The sequence below is a fragment of the Macaca thibetana genome, chromosome 14, assembly GCF_024542745.1.
Source record: "Macaca thibetana thibetana isolate TM-01 chromosome 14, ASM2454274v1, whole genome shotgun sequence".
Classification (NCBI taxonomy): Eukaryota; Metazoa; Chordata; class Mammalia; order Primates; family Cercopithecidae; genus Macaca; species Macaca thibetana.
The window spans coordinates 27,107,610-27,132,418 of NC_065591.1; the positions used below are offsets into that span (position 1 = coordinate 27,107,610).

At 34.8% G+C, this 24,809-nt stretch overlaps 1 long non-coding RNA gene across 1 annotated transcript in view; it reads left to right on the forward strand.

Annotated features, from left to right (window-relative positions):
- The first annotated feature begins 1,637 nt into the window (after nt 1-1,637).
- Nucleotides 1,638-24,809, forward strand: part of LOC126934888 (uncharacterized) — a 100,911-nt gene continuing 77,739 nt past the window's right edge. The window contains exons 1-3 of the long non-coding RNA XR_007719136.1: nt 1,638-1,837; nt 4,061-4,242; nt 14,906-15,019. This is a non-coding gene — a long non-coding RNA (uncharacterized LOC126934888). The remainder of the gene's footprint in view (nt 1,838-4,060; nt 4,243-14,905; nt 15,020-24,809) is intronic.

Here is a 24,809-nt window from a genome sequence, read left to right on the forward strand (position 1 = left end):
ACCTTAAATTCTCTTATAGGATGACTGAATTACTCATCTTATCTCTTTGCTTCTCCTATGTTCACCCTTATCTTCCTCCAATGATTGATTAACAGAGAAGTCATGAATATACCATAAAAGTGGAAGTGAATCCAGATCACTCCTAATCTCAAAATCTCACTTTTTTTCATTTCATTCAAATTGATGTCAAATCCCTTACAGGGGCTTACAAGGCCCTGCCCACTCTGTGCCCCATCTTTTCTCTCTCAACACATCTTCATCTACTCAACTCATTCTGCTTAGGTCACATTTGCTTTCTTGGTATTCTTGCAACTCACCACATCCCCTCCAACCTCAGAAAAATTTTATAAGGTTTTGTTTCAGGCTGGAATCCATACTCCTCAGATAGCAACACTTTGATCACTATCTCCTCCTTCGTAAGGTTAAATCTGACTACCTTAATGAAGTTACACCTGCACCCAGGCAATGCTCCCAATCACCCTTCCCTTAAGACATTTTCTTTCCTCAAATTTTTTTTTAGTTAACAAGGTGGTTGCAGTATAATTAAATGGCAAAAATTTACCTAAGTGCACAATTCAATGATTTTTAGTACAGAGTTGTGCAACTATGAACACTATCAAATTTGAAAACATTTTAATAACATTACAAAGAAAACTTATCCCCCTTTACAGTTATTTTCCTGTCCCAAACCCATCTCTAGGCAATTACTAATTTATTTTCCATCTGTATAGATTTTCTTTTTGGGACATTGAATATAAATCCAGTGTTAAAAAGGGGCTAATTTTGTGTGGTTTCTTTTACTTAGCATGATGTTTTTGTGTTTCATTCACATTATATCATGTATCAGTATTATTTTCTTTTCATTGCTGAAGAGTATTTCATTATATGGATATACCTCATTTTTTGTTTACTCATTCACTAATTGTTGGACATTTGTGGTGTCCAACACATAATTTCTGGACATTATGAGCAATAAAGTTATGATGTTTAATTTGCAAGTTTTTGTGTGGACATGTGCTCATTTTTTCTATACCCCATTTTTACAGCATGTATCTCCTTCTTACATAACCATAAATATACTATTTATTCTGTTAATTACTTGTTGCCTTTTACCAAGTGTCAGATACAAGAAAAAGTTTCTCTTCAAAAGTTTAGCTTGTTTAGTTTCTTTGTTCTTTGTTCTCTACTTTCAAGGCCAAACTTCCTTTATCTCTGTGCCTCCCTGTCTTGGTTTCAGTAAACAACTCTCCTGCTGGTCCTTATCTACAGAGCCCAAATCTGTTACTCACTCTGTAAATTATCCCTCCTGTCGCAACAGCCCTTCCTGCCAAAACTGTCCTTCCCACCAGTGCAACCGCATTCCTGCACTTTTCAAGTTAGCCAACTGGGTTTGGGTTCAGCTTAAATTGTGCAGTCCAACTCCAGCCAATAGAGGCAGGACACAGTAGTAGGGACAAGCTGCGTTAGAAATAAAAACCCCTTCCTTCTTTTGTTTGGTGTGCTCTTGGGGTGATCAGAACTGTAAGAAGCACCCTTCTGCAGAAGTAAATTTTCCTTGCTGAGAAATTCTTTGTTTAAATACTCATTTTCTTTGTGACTATGAGTTTTACTTTCAATAATTTTGGGGGCCCACCCAGGATCCCATTCTCCTCTGGGGAGGGGTCTCTGATCATCTCTTGTGAGGAGACATGTCCCACTGCCTTGTTGCAGTGGCCTCAGGGGTAAGAGATTGAGACCCATCTGGCATGATGAATAAACCTGGATTCTCAGCAAGGTCGGAAGAAAAGGCCTACAAATAGATAACTCAGAGACCAGGTAACTCTGTGCACAGACCAAGGTAAGAAAAGTGCGGGGGCAATGAAGTATTTCTTGGTTGGGACTAAGGTAAGAAGAGCTGCAGGGGTGGCTAGCTTCTATTGACAAGTATCTCTGCCCCTCTAGAATAAATAAGACTTCTGACACACTTGTATCAGAAGTGCATTAAGCGCTGGATGGAGGTTCTGTTGTGACTGGGGAGATGTAATCTGGACCACCAAACATCAGGACTGGACCTCTCCAAGAGGAGGCTGCATTGATCTAAAACCCTAAATCCACTTTACCAAAAAAGTAACTCCCTCTAATTGTCAGTTTCAGCAGTGTAACATCTCCAACTCTGTCCCTACCTCCACCTACACTAACTCCACTCTAAGTCGCTTCTATGGCCTAAGAGCTAATTTTCATTCCGTGACAGACCCAATAGGAAATTTTGAAGTGTGCTTCATTGATCCTCCACCCCCTTTCCTTTATTCTTCCCTAAAACCTTGTCTCGATCAAACTGGTATTCTTTCCAATAACAAAGCCATAGTCTAGATTGTAGAAATTACAGATTTAGAACAAACTTTGACAGTGCTAACAAGATACCAAGATAGAAATCACTGGTTGAAATGGATTAAATATTATATTTATACATTAAATAAAAGTGACGGTTACACTTGTGCAGCAGGCAGACCAGAAGCTCAAATAGCCCCTTTCCCACTTGGATGGTCCTCTGACTGATTGGGCATCAGCTGCATGGTGAGTCTCTTTCAAAACCCCACAGCCTGGGGCAGTAAGGCGTGCAAGACTCTCTCACTACTATTCCCTGAAGTCAAAGGCTTTGTGGGTCAGCACCCAAGAGCCATCCAGCCTTCGGCCTCAGATGTTAATTTTACCTTGTGTCTCTTATGGTAGGGGGAGAAATTGATGTCTCTTGGAGACCTAAAAGGGTTCAATGAAACTAAGCCTTTCCGAAAGCTTACCAGTCAATCTGTCCTTGTTCACTCCCAAACAGACGTATGGTAGTATTATGGGAAACTACCATTGAGTTATCTGCCAAATAACTGGAGCAGCACTTACACTCTAGTCCAATTGGCCATCCCTTTCACCCTGGAATTCCTCCAACACAGTAAGCAAAAAATTCAAGATTGAGTTAGAAGAAGCACTCCACCCAGATCTTTTAACCCTCATGTTTACACAAATGCTATTGGAGTCCCACGAGAGGTACCAAATGAATTTAAAGTTCAAAATCAAATAGCTACAGGGTTTAAGTACAACAAGAAATATAAATGTAGATTGGATAAATTACATATGTTACAATCAACAATGATTTGTTAATTATGCCAGGGATGCTATTAAAGGAATAGCTGAACCATTAAAGCCCAACAGTCAAATGGCTTGGGGAAACAAAATAGCATTAAACATGATACTGGCAAAAAAAAGGTGGAGTCTGTGTTATGACCAAAATCCAATGTTGTACATTTATCTCCAACAACACAGCCCCTGATGGAACAATTACCAAAACTTAACAAAGTCTCAGCTCACTATCAAATAAACTGGCCAAAAATTCTGGGATAAATGACCCCTTCACAAGTTTTATGAAAAGGTGTTTCAGTAAATGGAAAGGGCTCAGTCTTCAGTACTAACATCTCTTGCAATTGTCATAGGTGTATTTGTTCTCATAGGATACTGTATCATACCCTGCGCCCGGGGATTAATACAAAAACGTATTGAAATAGCTCTCACCAAAAACTCCCATAATTCCCCCGCCTCCCTATTTAAATCAACTTTTTCTTTTAAAAGGTCAAGCAAAACAACAAAGTCAAGATATGTTAAAAAGGTTTGAAGAGGAATACTTATAAACATTTAAAAGGGGGGAGTTGTCAGATACAAGAAAAAGTACCTCTTCAAAGGTTTAGCTTGTTTAGTTTCCTTGTTCTTTGTTCTCTACTTTCAAGGCCAAACTTCCTTGCTCTCTATCCCTCCCTGTCTTGGTTTCAGTAAACAACTCTCCCACCAGTCCTTATCTACAAAGCCCACATCTGTTACTCACTCTGTAAATTGCCCCTCCTGTGGCAACGACCCTTCCTGCAGAAACTGTCCTTCCCACCAGTGTAACTACATTCCTACACTTTTCAAGTTAGCCATTCAGATTCCGGTTAAATTGTGCAGTCCAACTCCAGCCAATGGAGGCAGGACACAGTAGCAGGGACAAGCTGCATTAGAAATAAAAAACCCTTCCCTCTTTTGTTCGTTGTGCTCTCAGGGCGACCAGACCTGCAAGAAACACCCTTCTGCAGAAGTAAATTTGCTTTGCTGAGAAATTATTTGTTTAAGAGCTCTTTTTCTTTGTGACTCCAAGCTTTACTTTCAACACCAACCGCTGGAACCTAAATTCAAGGATTTCTGTTATTTTCTCCAACAACCTAGAACAGATCTGGGTATATGGTAAGAACTCAAGACATTTGTTGAATAAATAGAAAGATGTTTACATGTAAAGTATGTTTCTGTTTCCAGATAAGACACATTTTAAGCAGCATATTTCTTTATGCTTTCACTTTTCTTTTTTCTTTTTCTTTTTGAGACAGAGTTTTGCTCTTGTTTGCCAGGCTGGAGTGCAATGACACAATCTTGGCTCACTGCAAACTTCGCCTGCTGGGTTTAAGTGATTCTCCTGCCTCAGCCTCCCAAGTAGCTGGGATTACAGATGTGCACCACCACACCCAGCTAATTTTGTAGTTTTAGTAGAGTGGAGTTTTGTCATGTTGGTCAGGCTGGTCTCAAACTCCTGACCTCAGATGATCTGCCATCTCAGCTTCCCAAACTTCTAGGATTATAGGCATGAGCCACTGTGCCTGGCCTATGCTTCCATTTTTATATTGAATATGTATTTTATATATTTTATGTTGTAGGAACCATGTGAGGATGGATGTGTGTAAAACAGATAGGATAGAACATTATGCTCAAAAAGGTCACACTTGGATAGTGGAGAAATATATGTAAGGAAGAAACTACCAAATGATAAAAGGAATTGTGATAAGCAGAATAGATCCCCAAGATGTCCACACCCATATCCTCAGATTTGTGAATATATTATATAGCAAGGGCGAATTAAAGCTATCGATAGAATTAAGGTTTCTAATTAGTAGATCTTATTATAAGATTGTCCTGGGTTATCTGGTAAATATAAATGTAATTGCTGTGTACTTTGAGAGAGGAGGGTGAGTCGGAGTCACAGCAGGTGACAGAAGGAAGCAGAGTGTCAAGAGTGATGTGATGTGAGAAAGACTCACTTTACCATATATGGCTTGGAAGACAGAAAGGCAAGGACTGTGGTGTGCCTCTAAAAGATGGGAAAGGCAAGAACACAAATTCTTCCACAGAGCCACTAGGAAAAATGCAGGCCTGGTGACCCCTTGCTTTTAGCTCAGTAAGAGCCATTTCAGACTCCTGACTTCCAGAACTGGAAGATACTGTGTTTGCATTGTTCCAAACTAGTAAATTTGTGGTACAGTAGCAGTAGAAGCTAATACAGGAACATTATTGCTAGCTAGACAGAAGGATGAGTGGAGGGGCCTGAATCCCGATTATGTTCATCAAGCTCCTGCTCTTGGGTGCACTCTCCTCGGCCCAAAATAAATGTCAAAGAAGCAGGAGTCATGGTCTCTGCTCTTGAGGAAATCAGTTTACAAACGAGTCAGATTTTCCAATGGGAAAGCACGACCATATGGCAAAGATGTTAGAAGCACAAAACTGTGCCAACAGGATAATCAACCATCATTTACATGGCCAGCCATCCCAGATAACTGGCAAGCAAGGAGCATCACTGTAGCAGCTGTTGCCATAGCCCAAAATCTTACAAAGTGACAAAAAAAGAAACAAAACAAACAAGCACATAGAAACCCTCTAAGAGCTTGAACTTGTAAAAATTGAGAGACAGCATGGTGTAATCCAAGGGAGTATGGAGTTACCTTAGGCCATCTAGAGACTGATCTCAACTCCACCCCACTGTAGGTTTGTGACCTTGGGCAAGTTACTTAATCATCATCTCTCTAAAATGAAGTTAGACCCTTCCAGCTATTCTCTGGGAACTGGCTGAGATCACTTCCAAAATAAGTTCATTTTCTTTTTCTTTCTCTTTCGTTTTTTAAAACAAACAGATATAAGCAAAAATAATTTTAGGAAAAAGTTTATGTGTAGGATTTATTTAAGAATATTCGCGTCTGATAGAGTAGCCATGAGCCACTTGTGGCTGTCAGGCATCTCAATGTGACTAGTGTGGCTAAGGAAATGGCTTTTTCATTTTAATAGCCATTAATTTAAATTTAAATAATCATATGTGGCTAATGACTACATTATTGAACAGCACAGTCCTAGATTATTTGCCAGACACTAAACAAGTAGAAAAAATTAGAGCTTCTTAAATTAACAAACAGGAGTATACACGGATGAGTGAGGAAGAATTATCAGAAAGCAAAACAAAATGTATTACTGAGTACTTATTATGTGCCAAGTATACTATTAGGTACAAAGTATACACTAGTTAATAAATTTTCTTAAAATAAGTTAGCTTTCAAAGATTATTCAAAAAGTTTTTTGTTTTTAAGTTTATTCGTCATAAGTCCAGGATGTCTCTAATACAAACAAATAACATGTATATTTAGGAGTAATTATCACTTTTATATCCTTTTCATTATCATATAACTTTTTAAAACAGGTCCACAGTTTCTTATTAACAATTTCAAAATCCAAAATGTTTTTAAAAGTTTTCTGGAAGCTTATGGCAGAAAAATCTACCCCAATATGGCATACAGTATTAAGATAGGCATTAATATTCTTTATACCATTTAATGTCAATATTCATATACATCAGTGTAGAAATACAAATGTGTTTAACTGTGTGGTTTGATTATGACCAAAGAGATTGGAAGGAACTTTCTGCAGTAGTGGGAATTTTCTTGACCCTGATTGTGGTGGTAGTTGCATGAGGGTATACAGTAGCTTAAGCTCCTCGGGTACACTTAAAATAAATGTATTTATTTATATATAAATTATACCCTATTAAAGTTGGTTCAAAAAGAAAAATAAGTGAATACTAAAAAAAATTGACTATCTACTTTATATGAGGCTGTTTTATACCTTTATAAATACATATATTAACATCTGCTCACATATACAAATAAGCATATAATTTATCTAGAGAACACATACATTTTTATAAAGAATATCTAAGGAGAGCATATACTTAATAAAGCACCATAGAAGATTATCATATATGATTGGAAAAGCAAAAGAAATTTTTACATGGCCACTGTGTTAGGGTTCTCCAGAGAAAAAGAACTGATAGGATACATGTGTGTGGATATATATGTATATATTTGCAGATACATATGTACATATGACTGGCTCACTTACAAAAATTGGCTCAAGTGATTATGGAGGCTGAGAGGTCAGATCTGCAGTCAGCAAACGGGGGACAAACGGGGGACTCATGGTATACTTCTAGTACAACAAACTTGAAAGCCTGAGAACCAGGAAAGACAATGGTATCATTTCAGTCTGAAAGACATCAAGCTGAGGACTAGTGAACTGATGCTTCAGTTTGAATCAAAAGAAGGAAAGAACTAATGTTTCAGCTCAAGGCAGTCAGGAGGAAGAGTTTCCTTTTATGAAAGGGAAGGTCAACCTTGTGGTTCTATTCAGGCCTTTCCTTGATTAGCTGAGGCTCATCCATATTGGGGAGGGCAATCTTACTCAGTTTACAAATTCAAATGTTAATCTCCCTCATAGAGATCCTCACAGACACACCCAGGATAATATTTGACCAAGTATCTGGGCACCAAATGGCTAAGTCAAGTTGACACACAAAAATAAACATCACAGCCAAAATCCATTTCACATACACTGTTTTTTTCTTTCTGCTTTTCTGTTGTTTAAATTAAATACTTCAATTCTGAAATGGTAAAACCTAAACAAATACTAAGTATTTCTAGTCAAGCACCATCATTTAAGTGTAATAAAAACGAGACTTTTGTCCGGGCGCGGTGGCTCAAGCTTGTAATCTCAGCACTTTGGGAGACTGAGGCATGTGGATCATTGGAGGTTAGGAGTTTGAGATCAGCCTGGCCAACATGGTGAAACTGCATCTCTACTAAAAATACAAAAATTAGCCAGGTATGGTGGCAGGTGCCTGTAATCCCAGCTACTTGGGAGGCTGAAACAGAAGAAAGGCTTAAACCCGGGAGGTGGAGGTTGCAGTGAGCCAAGATCGTGCTACTGCACTCTAGCTTGGGTGATAAAGCAAGACTCCATCTCAAAAAAAAAAAAAAAAAAAAAAAGAAAAGAAAAGAAAAAAAGAAAGAGAGATTGGTGGAATTACAAGTCAGCTTCTCTTTTGTCTTCTATACTTTTTCTGAAAGCTTGGTTGGAATTAGAATTCATCTATTAATTTGACAATTTCATGAAAAATCCAGGGATAAGGAATGTAAATCACCTGAATAGATGAATATTGATTAAGGTGGACCTACTAAATTTTTTCTTTAGTTTCCTTTTCCTTTTCCTAAAATGTGTTTTATTTTAACCCTACTAATACAAATCTTCAAATGTATATGCTTATCCTCTATCTTGGTAAAGTCGGTGAATATAACTGACAATTTTTTTATCACACACAATTTTGAAGTGCCTTAGTATGCTATGTGACTCACATCTTGTTTCTTTTGGAAACATAGATGCTATGAACGAGTGAGTAAAATATCTCCTGACCCAGGCTATTTCCTTGTCATTGTTTTTTTGATAGTAGGGTGGTATGGAGAGATTTGGGAACCAAACGGAAAATAAATTTTATCTTGGATGCACCATTATAGAGGGCTACGTCACCTTAGATTTTTGTTCTTGCTTTTTCTAAAGACTCAGTTTCTGTGCTTTTAAAAGAAAGGAACCCAATAGCTACTTCCCAACTAGGCAATATAGAGAAACAGACAAGAGTTCAGACATGTGACATTTTCAGAGAGTTATTTGATATTTATAAGACTTAGTTTTCTCAGATATAAAATAAGAGTAGAACAGAGTATCTATTCCACAGGGTTGTTGTAAAGATTAAATACCATTAGGTGTGCGAAGTGCTTAGCCTTGTTCCTTGCACAGAGTAAGCTTTCAGTACATGTTAGCTATACCTAAGATTACATTAGGTAATATGAGGCACATGGAATTTGAATTTTAGCTAGGAGATGCTCAAAAAATTAGAGGTTGCTTTTACTTTTTCACAATCTTTAAATAATTTAACTAATGAATGAAAACAATGTGCCAATAAACTAATTCCCAAACCCCTACTTTTATCTTTAACTTCCTCCATTTTCATTCTGAAAATAGTTTGAGATAAAGGGCTAAAATTTATCTTGAGATTATTTGTCTTTAGAGAAAAGAGAGACGCTTTAAACCTTTTTACGTTTTTAGGGAATGAAATGAGACTTAATATCTCAACATCACGATTTCCAAAGCCTTGAACATTCATTTTCAAAAGTATTTGAAGGAATCTGACTGACTTAGGGAACAAAACAATGTCAGAATGTGTCTTAATTCTAGCTTTCCAATTTAATTAAAGCCCACAGTTCATTAGTGATTAAAAGCTGTTAATTTCACATAATTATCTGGTAGTATCAGGAATTATCAAGAGATAACTACCCACACCATTTTTGATCCAAGCTCTGATGGCTGGTTTTCCATAAAAATGAAAAATATTTTGCTCTCTCAGGTAAACCAGGGGTGGAATGAAGATATGTTTCTTAAACTGTCTCTGTCACAATCATATGTAGCTTTAGAAGTATTAAGGAGTATAAATGATAATAAACAATTGCAGGCCACTAAAAAAACACTATAACAATTCTCACAAATACCAAAAGAAATATTTTAAGAAAGAAGAAACAATCTTTTTTAAACGTAAACATTTACTTTAATGTATATAGTGTGAATATATTTAAGCAAAAAATTGATTCTCTACAAATATATGTGTATAGTGTGAACATATTTAAGCAAAAAAATGAGTCTCTTACTCAGACAGTATTTTGGTTATTTTTTGTTATCTATCCTAATTTTTTTAAGATTTTATGATTTTTGCTAGTGCAGTCAATTTTTTCAAAGTTATAAGTAATTCTTGACCAGATAAATGAATTAAAACTATATTAACCATTGTTGTATTCTTTTTAATAGAGTTTAAAGTATAAATTTAAAATATGTCTTAGTCTTCAGTGTAGAAATTTTTAAAAAGTAAGCCTGCATTAGTATGTGTAATTTAGCTAAGGAAAATAGAAAAATAATTGGGTTTTATTTACACAAATTGAATTTTAAAAAGTACTCCAAAAATCCACATCTCAAAGATTCCTCAGTAATGGTGTTTTGTTCAAATGGAAAGTACAAATTATTATTATTATTTGCAAAATAACATTTATTAAACACTATGTGTCATGTACGCTGCTACCCCAATTTTTTCATTATTTCCTTTAATTATCACAAAAATCTAATGTGTTGATCAAATATATTATTACATCTATAAAATAATAAACTTATAAGAGCTTAAGTATCTAGTAATAGCAATGAAGATAGAAATTTGAACCCTGTTTGGTCTGATTATAAATCAATCTTATAGTATCATTTTTCTTACTAGTAAAACTAGAGGAGTGGTAAGACTCATAGATCTGTGAATGTATGTGAAGTGAATGAATGTATAATTAGACAAAACATTGTATAAAAGCCCGTGGTGAAGGGTCAGGCATAAAGTCAGCATTCGCCCCTGGCTTCCCCCTGATTAAAAAAAAAAAGGCCCATCTGAGTCTTAAACTTATTATCTTCTGAGATAGACTAATGCATGCTTTGCTATGTTGAAATGAGGAGTACTTGTCATAATGTGTTATACGAAAATTTCCCATGATGTATAGTGTTTATGTATTTATTCATGTATAATGTATACCCACAATTTATGTAAAAGTCCTTTATTAAAGTTTTTACAGCTTTCAGTTTATAATATACTCTAAAAATATTTACCACAAGGACAATTAATAATTCATGTTACTTATTGTTTTTCATAAATAGAAATTAAACATTAAGCTTATATATAAGCTAGCTTTCTTGCTTTTCTTCAAATGGCACTTCTAGAATGCATTTTTAGTATAGAAGAAAATGATAGCTCCATTCTATGCTAGGTATGAGCTGCACTACCAAGTGACTCTGACACATGGGATATTTTTGCTTTGGCTTTTAAGTAGTAGATGGACTTTTAAAATCTTTAGTATCAAAGAATACATTTGAGTTTATTAGAAATATTATTATCAACCTGAATCCAAACCAATTAGATACCATTCAACACTGATTCTTTCAAAATATAAGGTTTGCATACGTGTGTGTGTCACAAATATTGGATACTGGATTGACACAGTCAAATTAGGCTTATTTCTGGGCATGTAGGAGCTCATTCTACAGTCAGGTACTAGATGAATGAGAATATGGAGGGGTAAGTGCTATAAATAAATATACAAGATAAATATTCAATAGAGAAAATCCACATATTTAGACATTTTTGAATCTTCAGCAAAGACACTAATAAAGTTAACAAACTGTTTGAAAATGCATTGGATAAACATTTGAATAATTCCTTTCTAAAGAATAGTTAGGGATTGGTTTAGCATAAATTGCTGAGGGAATCCATTATAAAGCTGCTTTGTGCATTAAGTGGAATAACTTTAAAAAATATTAAGCAATGTTCTTGCTCTTAACTTAGAGTGAATTATTAAGCACAAAACAAAGAGAAACTTCAATCTATTAGAATTCAGGCGATTTGGCTTTTAAGAATTCCTGCAATGATTCTCTGAGTAACAATGACAACTTAAAGACTAATCACTACTTATTTGTATTTCTTGACATTTTATGACATTATACATTCATGCCAAAGTTTTTACTTTAAGTACATTTTATTTTTTACACACATAAAAAGGACACAGAACATAACTATAAGTATTCATAAATTATCCAAACATGCACACTTGTGAAACCTCAAAAGAGGTTAATGCATAAAACATTTTGAGGGCCTCAGACACCTCTGGTCTTCCCTCAATTACTATTCCTGCTTTCTATCCCAAAAAACCCCCAATACCCTAAAATTTAACAGTGAAGGTTAATATGCCAGTTTTTAAAAAACTTTATGAAAAAGCATTTTTTGGTTGATGTTGTAGATGATATTTTATTTTATCCAAATTTATTCTTACATTTTAACAGCTATATATATGAATATATATAATTCTTGATTTCCTGTGCTTAGTAATTGATTTCTAGCTTTATTCCATCATCATCTGAAAAATATTTTATATATTTTTCTACTCTTTGAATTTGTTGAGGCTTGCCTCGTGACCTAAGATATGATCTATTCAGGAGAATGTTTCATGTGCTGATGAAAAGAATGTGTATTGTGTACCAGTTGGATTAAATATTCTGTAGATGTTAGTTAGGCCTATTTGGTCTAGTGTATAATTTAATTCAATGTTTCTTTCTTGATTTTTTGTCTACCTGATCTGTCCATTACTGAGTTTGAGGTGATGAAGTCTGTTACTATTATTATTTCAGTCTATCTCTCCCTTTAGATTTATTAATGTTTGTTTTATATGCTTGGGTGCTCTAGTGTGTAGTGCATAGATTTTTATAATTCTTACATCTTTTGCTATGTAATCACTTTAGCATTATATAATGACCTTTGTCTCTTTTTATAGTCTCTGACAAGTAGTCTATTTTATCTGATATATGTGTAGCTACTTTTGTTCTTTTTTTGTTTTGTTTTCATTTGCATGAAATACATTTTTTCATCACTTCACTTTCAGTCTATGTTTATCTTTACAGGTAAGATGGGATTTTATAGGGAGCATATAGTTGGATATACTTGGATGTTTTTTATTATACTTTAAGTTCTAGGGTACATGTGCACAATGTGCAGGTTTGATACATAGGTATACATGTGACATGTGGGTTTGCTGCACCCATCAACTCATCATTTACATTAGGTATTTTTCCTAATGCTATCCCTCCCCCATACTCCCAACCCCTGCCATCCATTCAACCACTCTGTGTCTTTTAATTAGAGAATTTAGCCTATTTACATTCAGTATTATTATTAAGTAAGGAGTTATTACTGTCATTTTGTTGCTGGCTTTCTGGTTGCTTTGTGTTCCCCTCTATTCTTCTTCTTCTTTTTTTTTTTTTATCTTTTGTCATCCTTGGTGGTTAAGGATGATTTTTTTCCTGGTACTATGCTTTAATTTGTTGGTTTTTATTTTTAGTGTATCTATTTCAGGTTTTGCATTGTGGTTACTACAAGGTTTACAAAATCAGAAATAACACATTACTCTTATTAGATCACAGAAAGAAGAATAAACAAAAATAAACAAACAATGTCTATACTTTATCTTTAGTCCCCCCATTCTGATGTTTGTTTGTCTCAATTTACATATTTTATGTTGCCTGTCTGTTAACAGAGTGCTATAGCTATTGTCGTTATTGACAGACTTGCTTGGGCTTCATGGTAGAGTTTTAAGTGGATTGTACACCATAGTTACAGTATGTGAATATTCTGGCATTGTCTTTGTATTTAATTTTACCAGTGGGTTTTATATCTTCATTTTTTTTTCCTGCACATCAGTGTTTTTTTTTTTTTTCTTTTTTTTTCTGATTGAATAACTCACGTTAGCATTTTTGGTAAGACAGGTCTGGTCATTATAAATTATCTTAGGTTTGTTTATTTCAGGAAGACTTTACCTCTCATTCATAATAAAAGACTAACTTGTTGAATAAAGTATTCTTGAATATCAGTTTCTTTTTTTCTTTTTTTTTTTCAGCATTTGGAAAATTTGGTCCCACTCCTTTCTGGTCTGTATGGTTTCCATTGAGAAATCTGTTGCCAGATGAATTGGAGTTCCTTTATATGTTACTTGCATTTTTTTTTAATCTTGCTGTTTTAGGATCCTCTCTTTGCCTTTGACCTTTAAGAGCTTGATTACCAAATGCCTTCAGGTTGTCTTATTTAGCAAATCTGTGTGGCATTCTCTTACCTTCTTATACCTAGACATTCATGTTATTCTCGAGTTTTGGAAAGTATTCTGTTATTATTTATTTCAATAAGCTCTCTACTCCTTGCTCTTGCTCAACGCCCTCCTTAACATCAATAATCCTTAGATTTGATCTTTTGAGGTATTTTTATTAGGTATCTCCATTTCCTTTTTTTTTTTTTTTTTTTTTTTTTCCTTTTTTCCCTTCTGATTGTATAATTTCAAATAGCTTATCTTTGAGCTCACTGATTTTTCATTTTTCTCTGCTTGGCCCATCTGCTGTTTTAAACCTCCAATGAATTTTTCAGTATAGCAAATGTATTTCTCAGTTTTCAGATTTCTGGGTTTTTGTTTTCTTCAATCATTATGTTAAATTTATGTGATAAATTTCTGAATTGTTTTACTCTGTTATCTTGGAGATCACTGATTTTCCTTAAAAGTTTTATTTGGAATTATTGGTCAGAGATCTCACATATTGCCATCTCATTGAGGTCAGTCACTGGTACCCTGCTTTGTCTGTTTGTGGTGGTCATAGTTCCCTGTTTGCTGTTGTTACTTCTACATGTATTATACATCAACGTCTTTGCTTTGAAGGTTTATTTATTTATTCTAGTATTCTCTATCTGGCTTGTTTTGGTTTTTGTTGGTTATGTTTGCTTAGAGATTCTTTATAATTTACCTGTTAAATTTCTTAATTTTTTCCTAGGTCATTGCCTAGTTTTTGGCACCAGATGTCACCTAAAGCTCAGGATTGCCTCAGCTCTAGCAGATCATAAGTGCTTCCTGGCAGGAATAGGGGAGGTCACAAATGGGATATCCTGGGAGCATAAAAAGGCCAGCCAGGGATTTGAGCCCAGGACACTTACAGAATGTGCCTCCTAGAGCATGCTGCTGTGAATATGAATAGAAATGCTATTCTGATTTGTCATCTCCTTTGGCCAAGTTACAGAGCAGGGTTTCCAGAGATGGGGATGATGTTACCATCTTTCCCCTTTCTCTCTGGCTGTCCTCAAAGATTTGTCTCCCTTCAGGTACTCACAATACTTCTCGTGGATTGAGACATGAAAAGGTCTCCTGACGAAGGACCCAAGTTGGTGGAGAAGCTGATTGTCCACCTCGATCTCACTTTTTCCAGTGTAGAAATGGTAAGTTGGGGGAAATTTTTTGCACTCTTAGTGCCAGGCAGATTGGGGGGATAGTTGTTGCATACATGAAATTAAATTATCTTACTGTTTGCTCAGAGTTTTTAAGTTTTCTGTGACCCTGGGAAATTACTTATCCTCATCTTTGAGTTCTAGAATACTACTGGTGACAATCCCAGTGCTTTATATATATATATATAAAATATATAATATATAATATATATAAAATAAATATATTTATATATATTATATATATATAGGTTTTCTCTTGGTAGGAGGGAAGCCAGCTGCCGTTTTGGAACTGAAAGTCTCCCTGCTATGATACTTTCTATGACACCCACCTCAGCCTCCCAAAGTGCTAGGATTACAGGCCTGAGCCACCGGGCCCAGCCAGTCAGTTTCTTTTCACAAAAGAGAGCTCTTATTTTTCCAGCTAGCTGGATAGTTTGATTAAAAAGACCTCTGTGATTTAAATTAGTGACAGAGAAAAGTATATAATTTTGTTTCCAAATTCTTATTAGTTTTCTCTAGCATTTGTATAACATTTTTAAAGGTGTATATTATTAGCCCCATTTTATAGATTAATAAATTGAGACTATTATTTTTTTAACATAACAATAGGCTTTTTTCATAAGACTAGTGTTTTGTTTAAAAAGATTTAGTCTCATATGGGAATTTGAATTGAACAAAAATATTGTCTTAGGTTGATTTTCAGTGAGAAGTATGTTTTTATTTTTAAGCTCATAATCTCATACTGATCAACATCAATTACAGGAGAATATCTGAGACCTCAGTTCAAACAAACAAGTAACTGTATTTAACTGAAGAAGGTCATTGTTAATCCCAGTCAATAAAGTAACTAATAGACAATCCCTTTATAAAGATACTATCTCAAGTTCAGTCTTTAAAAATGACATTTTCTTCTGACAATATGTAAACCCTAAAGAAAACTTTAAAAAAAATTTTCTTTACTTTTAAATTTAAAATAACCAATTCTGTTATTTAAAGTATTTTTAGTGTTGTTTTCTCCCATGCAATACATTACTTCATTAATCTCATTGTTTAGTCTTCTAAACCAATATTCTATTATTAGGTTTGTTTGTTTGCTGTGGCTTCTGCTCTAGGTAGAAAATTAGTTTTTGAACAAATTCAATATATGTGGAAAAAAATTAAATGTCCTGAATAGCCATTGTGTTGTTCTTGCAGAATTTTATTTTTCTATGGGCAAACTTTTAAAGTTTTCAATGTCTTAAGCTTATAGAGTTGAGTTACAGCCTCTTCTTCTGGAAAGTGTTGGTTCATAGAGATATAAGTGTTGCTTAATTAGTTAGAATTTTGGCTTTTTGTTATGTCTGGTGGTATATTCTGCGATACAATATAGGATGGCATGCTGAAAGTTTTGTTCTTAAAGAACCTTTGCATTATCCTCAGGATGCCTACACAATTACCACCCCCTAAATCAATCAACGAATTAATCAAGCCTGTTACCAAAATGGCCATTCTGCTCATCTGAACTTCTCATGTTGTAATTGTTGTCTTGGCAATACACAGCACCAGCTCCCATACTTTGTAAATGGAGCCACCTTCGAATGAAAGTGTATTCAACATCCTGGTAATCCTGTGAAACTTCATGCCTAAAATCAAATAACTCTCTACAACTTTAGTGTCAGCAAATTGTTCTTTACTTTGCTGGAAGTAATATATCTTCAATTGTATAAATGAAGCTAGAGAGCTTAAAAGTGTTTTCAGTTGATATTCTTGGTTATCTGAAAGGCCATTCTTAACATCTTTCAGATCTGTCTAGGCCTTTTCTTGCCTCTGTCTTTTAGACTTTTACGTAACAGTCTGTTTTTTGCTGGCGGGGGTGAAGGTTGCACGTTTTTGTGGACAAAGAATGCTCCTTCACCTTCGTCTGTTCATCTTTCTTTTAAATAATACAACTATATGCTTCACCGAGGCATTGAAAACCACACCCTGGCCGGGCGCGGTGGCTCAAGCCTGTAATCCCAGCACTTTGGGAGGCCGAGACGGGCGGATCACGAGGTCAGGAGATCGAGACCATCCTGGCTAACACGGTGAAACCCCGTCTCTACTAAAAAAATACAAAAAACTAGCCGGGCGACGTGGCGGGCGCCTGTAGTCCCAGCTACTCGGGAGGCTGAGGCAGGAGAATGGCGTGAACCTGGGAGGCGGAGCTTGCAGTGAGCTGAGATCCGGCCACTGCACTCCAGCCTGGGCGGCAGAGCGAGACTCCGTCTCAAAAAAAAAAAAAAAAAAAAAAAGAAAAGAAAACCACACCCTGCAGGCAGATGGGCTAACGTCAAGATTTCACCATCAACCCAGTGGAAAATCCTGTTCTTCTAGTGAGAGAAACCAAGTCACAAAATAGCAGCCACAAATTCCACAAGTTAAGTGGCAACTGGCTTGATAATACACTGTGTGCAATGATAATGTACAGTAGCCATTGAAGACACACTGACCAGGTCCAAAATAAAAAGGTACAACCTGCAGAAACTAGACTGCCCTCTATTGCAATGCTTTTAATATGCAATAACATCTTCATCAAAATTCAGTGACAATTCTTAATATGTTACCAGGAAATTACATTAATGAACAGGTGAATTTTTCAATCAGTCAGAAATTATAATCCTGCCATCAATTTCTTTTCACTTCCCTTGGATTCACACCACTTTGTTCTTCTTGAGGTTAAAATTTTTTGTTTATTTAAAAAAAATTGTTTCACTCATTTATCTGTTACCTTAAACGTTTCTCAGACACTAAAACCTATGGCTATAAAAACAAGCAAAATGAGACACCTGTCTTCAAAGAGTTTACATTTAATCAATCCATTGACAATGTAAGTGCTATGTAAAGATGCAATTGAGATAAATAGCATCTTATTAATGATTTTTGTCAAGATATGACTCTTAGTACATCATGTCCATAAATTTACCTAACTAACTTATGTGGGACGAAAAAAAGAAAGAAGATTTCAAAGTTATAATCGTCAATATATCTACAATAGTAAATTTAGCTCCCTGAAAGTGTCCTCAATTTTAACAACTTCTGAAATATGACCTTTTAATAAGTCACTCCACCACCCTAACTCCATCTGCACCACCTGAAAAAAAAAACAAGGAACAAATTATGGAATAATCTTCTTGACAGTTTCATATATTTCTAATGAATGGATGTTTCTGAGTCCCCATTGTTTGCCATCTCCACAGACAGGATTCAGTTAATGAAATGGCTAATTAGATTTCTGTAATCCTGTTGTCACTGTGTTTGAGGTGACATTTTGTCGGCATTTCTCTTGTGGCTTCTTCAGTGTGATGGGAAATATTCTTGCTTAGCCAACTTGGCTTTTGCTCTTTTGTTAGAAAGGCAGTTCCCTCTATTGGTGTAATGAAATCATTGCCTTCCTAAATATAGCTCTGCCACTCAGCATTTAAATAGAAAAGAATAGGAAAATAATAATCAGATTAGACAAACAGGTCCATGTTCAAAATCCATTTCCAAAATCAAATAATAGAATTGGATTGAGTTCAGAGTGGAAGAATGACTTAGGTATTATTACATACAATAGTACATATTCTTTGACCAGCAGAATGTGGAAGGATTTAAAGTCTTATATTCTTATATTCTTTTTATGCTTCACGAGAGTGAAATTCTTAAAAAAAAAAAAAAAAGGGAGGGATCTTATTTCAGGTAGCATTCATAAACACAACCAACTATATTATATCAAAAAAGTGAAAGAACAGGACCAAAGTCACCATTCAGTTATGTATAATTTATATTATTATAGGACTATATCAATTTTTAATGCCATGTATATATAAGCTATGTATATATGAATCATTTATGTAATTTACATAGATAAGCAATATATGAAAATCATTTTTATAATTTATATATATAAATTATTTAAAACATTAAGATGGTAAGTAGTATTACAATTTAGGATTTGATAATTGTTAAGTATATGAACATTTTATGTATTTGAATTTTAATAAATATAATTTTATTGCTATAAGTTCTAATTTCTATTTTAAGTCACTTTTCTAGCAGAATGACACAAATTTGGTATTATATCGAAAGTGATTTCCACATTTTCCATCAGATTATGTCTGAGTTTTTAATTCTTTTTAACTTTACTTGGGAGTGGAGGTCAGATGTGTTTATCAAGCCAAAGACCCAGTCAAGCTTTCAACAAGGTGACTTTAACTCATCTGACCCTCAGTCCTAAATTCACACAGGCCGTACTCTAAATGTTCCTTGAGGCTCAGAAATGTTCTCTGCTGTTTCTGTGCTATTCAGAAGCATAGGAGGTATCTACTCTCTTTCGACTGGGCATAGAAAATGTCTTTTAATCTAAGCAACTTACCTAACAAGATATATGATATAGTGATTTTTCCCATCCCAGATGTCTCAATTCATCTGTACAACATTATCCTAAATTGGATATAAAACTTCCCTCTCATCTTGAATCCTATAAACTTTATATGGGGTTATGCCAGCTCTCCAGTGCTCTACCTCTTTTCTACACTACAATCACCTTTGTTTATATACTCATCACTTCCATTTAGACCATATTACCATCTATGCCTATTCTCCACAAAATATTTGTTTTCAAATTAAAAGACAGAAATTAGGAATAATAAAGGCTCAATAGTCCTCATGATAAATTCTTCAAAGTTATTTATGTCTGCTGTAATGCTTTTGGTTCTTCAAGGGCCTTTGCTTTTGGGCCAAAAGAAAAAAAAAAAGTATTTTGCTCTCATATTCTGCTATAGCATATACATTCCCTGATGTAGTACATGAAGGATGACAAAAGCTATGAGAATAAAAAGAAAAAGAAAATTAGAGAAAGGAGGAAAGAGTGGAAAAGATCAGTTCAAAAGTTCCGGCAAGCATACAAAAAGATTGATTGTTCTGTGCCCGTAGAAAACGTGTAACGATTTTGTGTTTTCACCTTGGGTAGACTAAACTTTCTTCTCTGGAATATCCTTGCTCCTATGTTATTTGGTAGGTAAACTACAAGAGTTATTGTCCTACAAAAGTTGGAGGAAGGAAGGGAAAAATAACCATTTTGTATCATGCATATTCCTTTTTTTCCTTATCCAATTATACCCTAATACAGGTTGTTGTTGTGAAGAGATAATGTAACAAAAATCCATAAAAAATGGTCATTAACTAGGAGAGATTATCCTGGGTGGGCATTACTTACTCAGTTGGAACCCCCTAGAAGAAGGCTATAAATTCCCTGGGGAGAGAGAAAGAAACTCACCTATGACAATAACTTGGTCCATACTCAGGAAATTCCAGCCCACGCATGATGCTTCCTTTCTGACCACCTACTAGATATGACATTGGATTTGCATATATGTCTACACATATTCTGCTTCTCTGTTTGAGCCTGACTAATACAACCCATTCAGTAGATCAGTGACCACTCTGTTAAACAGACACATTTCCTTCCAGTGGAACTGAGTGAATCTCTTGCTTCTGAAAAAGTCAGCCAGTCAACAGTGAACACAATAGCTCTAAGAAGTGTGCCTCTGAATACCAACCAGGCAACAACAGTCTCATCCTAGTGACTGCAATTCTACAAATGATGTCATCTACTGAAACTTCTAGAAGGAGTATCTACCAATCTCTGAACTCCATTTTTCCCTGAATCTCTATATAAAATCAGTAGTCTGCTCTGTTATGCTCACAGAGACTATGACTGACCAGCACAGCTCTCTCTTATTATAGTGAACAATAAAATCAGCTTTGTCTTTTTATTTTAGATATCTAGTAGCATCACCATCCTTAAAATACTGCTATGCACATTACATAAAAATATTATTCAGATTCCAACCAGTTCTTGCTATCTGCATTAGCTAGTCCAGGCTAGCTCCATGTTGCCTGAATTATATCCTTTTGGAAGTTTATTATTTACCCACAATTATTCTCTGTATTATCAACCTTATGGAATTTTTATCTGTATTTATTTAAGACTGTTTAAAATAAATATATTTTTTTAAAAAGTCAAACATGCATTTAATTAGGTTGAATTCTTATAAAATATTTGGTCAATATTATTTCCTTATATAGCCACTCTCTTAAATATATTCTTGAAAAGATGACTTAGAAAATTGTAGAACCAAGCAAAGGAGGAAGTGATTCATATAAAGGGGCTTAGCAACATGCCTAAAACAAAATAATTACCCCCAAAATTGTTGTTATTATTATGCTTAATTAGGATATTTTAATGGAGAAAACTATATTTTGACAGATGAAATTAATTGAGGATTTTCCTCTTTAATTTGACAAGAAGAAAGTGAGAAAGAAAAGAAATAAGCATTTAAAAAAATGAATGGCTATATTTTTTAAGAGGTTCATTAAAATGGTTTTAAAGTCCAAATGTAATGTTCAAAACTGAGAATAAGGGAAAAGTGTCAATTTACTTCAGAGAAGGGTGAATATAATGTGGGAAACACTTGAGAAATCACTTCAAAATTCTAGTACACAATTTTATAATCACTTTTCAAACTATAATCACATTCATGCAGACTAAAATTTGAAAAAAGTAAAGTACTTCAGTTAAGATTCATTAACAGTCTATTCAAGTTCAATAGTCAACAATCACTTTTACTTTGATGCATCTAGTCCTTGATTTACTTCTAATGTTTCTGAATATGCTGAAATAGGCCAGTAAATAACATAGAAAAAAAAGCTAATTTCAATATCTGCTGGAAGTAGAAAAGCAAAAAATGTTCAATTAATTGATTATTAAATGTTTTAAATTCCCTGAAATCATTATAGTCTATAGTTTACATAATATGTATGAATAATAAAGCTGGCTTACCATTTGGCATTTTTTAAACCATTGACACCATTTTGTTCCTTTTCAAAATACTCCCTTTACATTGAGAAAATACTATTTCCAAATCAATAACATGTTCTTTAAACTTCTGTTGGTGTACAATTTAGGATAAGGAAATAAAGAACTTTATCTCAAAAAATATTAATGAGTCTTTTGTACATCTTATTTCAGATAAATCTGCATTACTTACAAGGAGTTTTCTGATTTCTCTTAGGATACTTTTTAATAACATGATTATCTTTTTTCTCAGTGACAGATTCATCTGTCAAGCAGTATCCCCAGTGAGGGTGTGTACACTGAGCACTTTAAAAATAGGCCAGCAGCAAAAGCACATGTGATACCTTTTTTTGCAAACTGGGTCACATTTAATTAACTTTTTTTTCCTCCCATGATATTATGAATTATAAAGAGCTTTATAAAAGCAAATAATTGGTATTGTTCTTTTTGCGACTTTTTTTTTTTTTTTTTTTTTTTTTTTTTTTAAAGACAGAATCTCACTCTGTTGCCCAGGCTGGAGTGCAGTGGTGCAGTGGTGCTATCTTGGATCACTTCAACCTCCGTCTCCCGGTTCAAGCAGTTCCTCTGCCTCACCCCCCGAGTAGCTGTGATTACAGGTGCACACAATATGCCCAGTTAATTTTTGTATTTTTAGTAGAGACAGGGTTTCACCATACTGGCCAGGCTGGTCTTGAACTCCTGACCTCGTGATCCACCTGCCTTGGCCTCCCAAAGTGCTGACATTACAGGTATGAGCCACTGTGCCAGGCTGGTCTTGAACTCCTGACCTCATGATCCCCCTGCCTTGACCTCCCAAAGTGCTGGCATTACAGGTATGAGCCACTGTGCCCAGCTGAGACTTCTTAATATAATTAGTATCTTATTTGGTCCTATGCTCAGGAAATGAGTAGAAAAATGTGCCCATATGTAAATATTTCAAGTTATTCATACTATGTTTGCTTTAAATGTGGAGCAATTTCAGATGTTGCCACTTTTATAATTCAGACACTTATGATAGCCATTAAAATTCTTAACCCGATTTTTCATTGATCCAGACACAGATAAAGATTGAAAATATGTGAGTGGAATAAAGAATGATATAATAAAAGGGAAAGGAGCCACTGCATGTGGGATAAAATAATGTTGAATTCATTCTAATCATCAATTTTTTGTGTACTCCACTCCAATTCCTCTGTATAAGTGTTGAATTTGGTTTAATAGAATGAGCAAAAGTTTTGGAGCAATACAGAGATGAATTTGAATATAGTTTGGTCAGGTACTGGACAAAGTAATTTTCCCCTAAAGACCTAAATTTTCTCATCTACAAAATAAATGTAATAATAGCTATCTTATCCATTTGCTGTTAGCATTGCATAAGATAAGCATAAAAATTCCTGGAAAAAGATCAGTGAAATAAAGTAGAGTAGGGTCCAGAAACAGACCCACATAGTCAACTGATCTGTGATGAAGGAGCAAATGTAATACACTAGAGGAGGGACAGTCCTCAACCAATGGCACTACAACAATTGGACATCTACAGATACAGAACTTACACCCTTTATAAAACCATCTCGATATGGATAATACATCAAGATGTAAAGCACAAAACTATAAAACTACTAGAAGATAACAAGGGAAAATATAGATGACTATAAGTATGATGATGAATTTTTTGGGGACAACATGAAATAAATAATTGCTAAGCTTGACTCCATTAAAATTAAAAATCTCTGCTCTGCAAAAGACACTGTCAAGAGAATAAGATAAGCAACTGACTTGGAAAAGATATTTGCAAAAGACGTATCTGATGAAGAACTGTTACCCAAAATATACAAAGAATTCTTACAACCCAACAATAAGAAAATAAATGGTTAAAATATCTGAATGAAAACCTCACCAAAAAAGATATACACATGAAAAAATAAGCATATGGAAAGATGTCCCAGATGATACATCATTAGATAATTGCAAATTAAAACAACATTGATACCCAGTACACCTATTATCATGGCCAAAATTCCAAATACTGATGCTACGGTTTAAATGTGCCCCCTTCAAAATTCAGGTGTTGCCAATATGATAGTATTAAGAGGTGGGGCCTTTAAGAGGTAATTAGGCCATGACAGCTTCTTTCTTGTAAATGAGATTAAGAAACTTTTAAAAGAGACTTTATGAAGCACACAGTTAGCTTGCCCATCTGCCTATCACAATATGAGGAAACAGCTTCTTCTTCTTCCCAGGATGTAGCAAAAAAGCCATCCTTTCTGAGAGAAGCTCTCACTAGACAAATGAACCTGCCAGCACCTTGAGTTTGGACTTTCTAGCTCCACGACTATGGAGACAATAATTTTCTGTTCTTTATACATTACCCAGTCTCAGGTATTTTGTTTCAGCAGCACAAAATGAATGAAGACTACTAATAACACCAAATGATGGTAAGGATGTGGAGCAACGGAAATCTCTTTCATTGTTAGAAGCAATGTAAAATGGTACAGCCACTTTGAAAGACAGTTTGGCAGTTTATTCCAAAAGTAAACGTACTTTAGCATACTATTCAGCAACTGTGTTCCCTGGTATTTACCGAAAAGGACTTGAAAAACAAAGGCTTTTGTGTCCACACAAAAACCTGCACACAAATGTTAATAGCAGATTTAATCATGGTTGCCAAAACTTGGAAGCAACCAAGATGCCCTCCAGTAGGTGAAAGGATAAATAAACTGAGTTACATCCAGGCACTGGAGTCTATTCAGTGATAAAAAGAAATGAGGATTCAAGTCATAAAAACACATGGATGAAATGTAAACATACTCTCCCAGGTGAAAGAAGCCAATTTGAAAAGGCTACATACTGTATGATTCCAACCACGTAATATTTTTAGAAAGGGCAAAACTATGAAGATGGTAAAAAGATCAGTAGTTGCCAGTA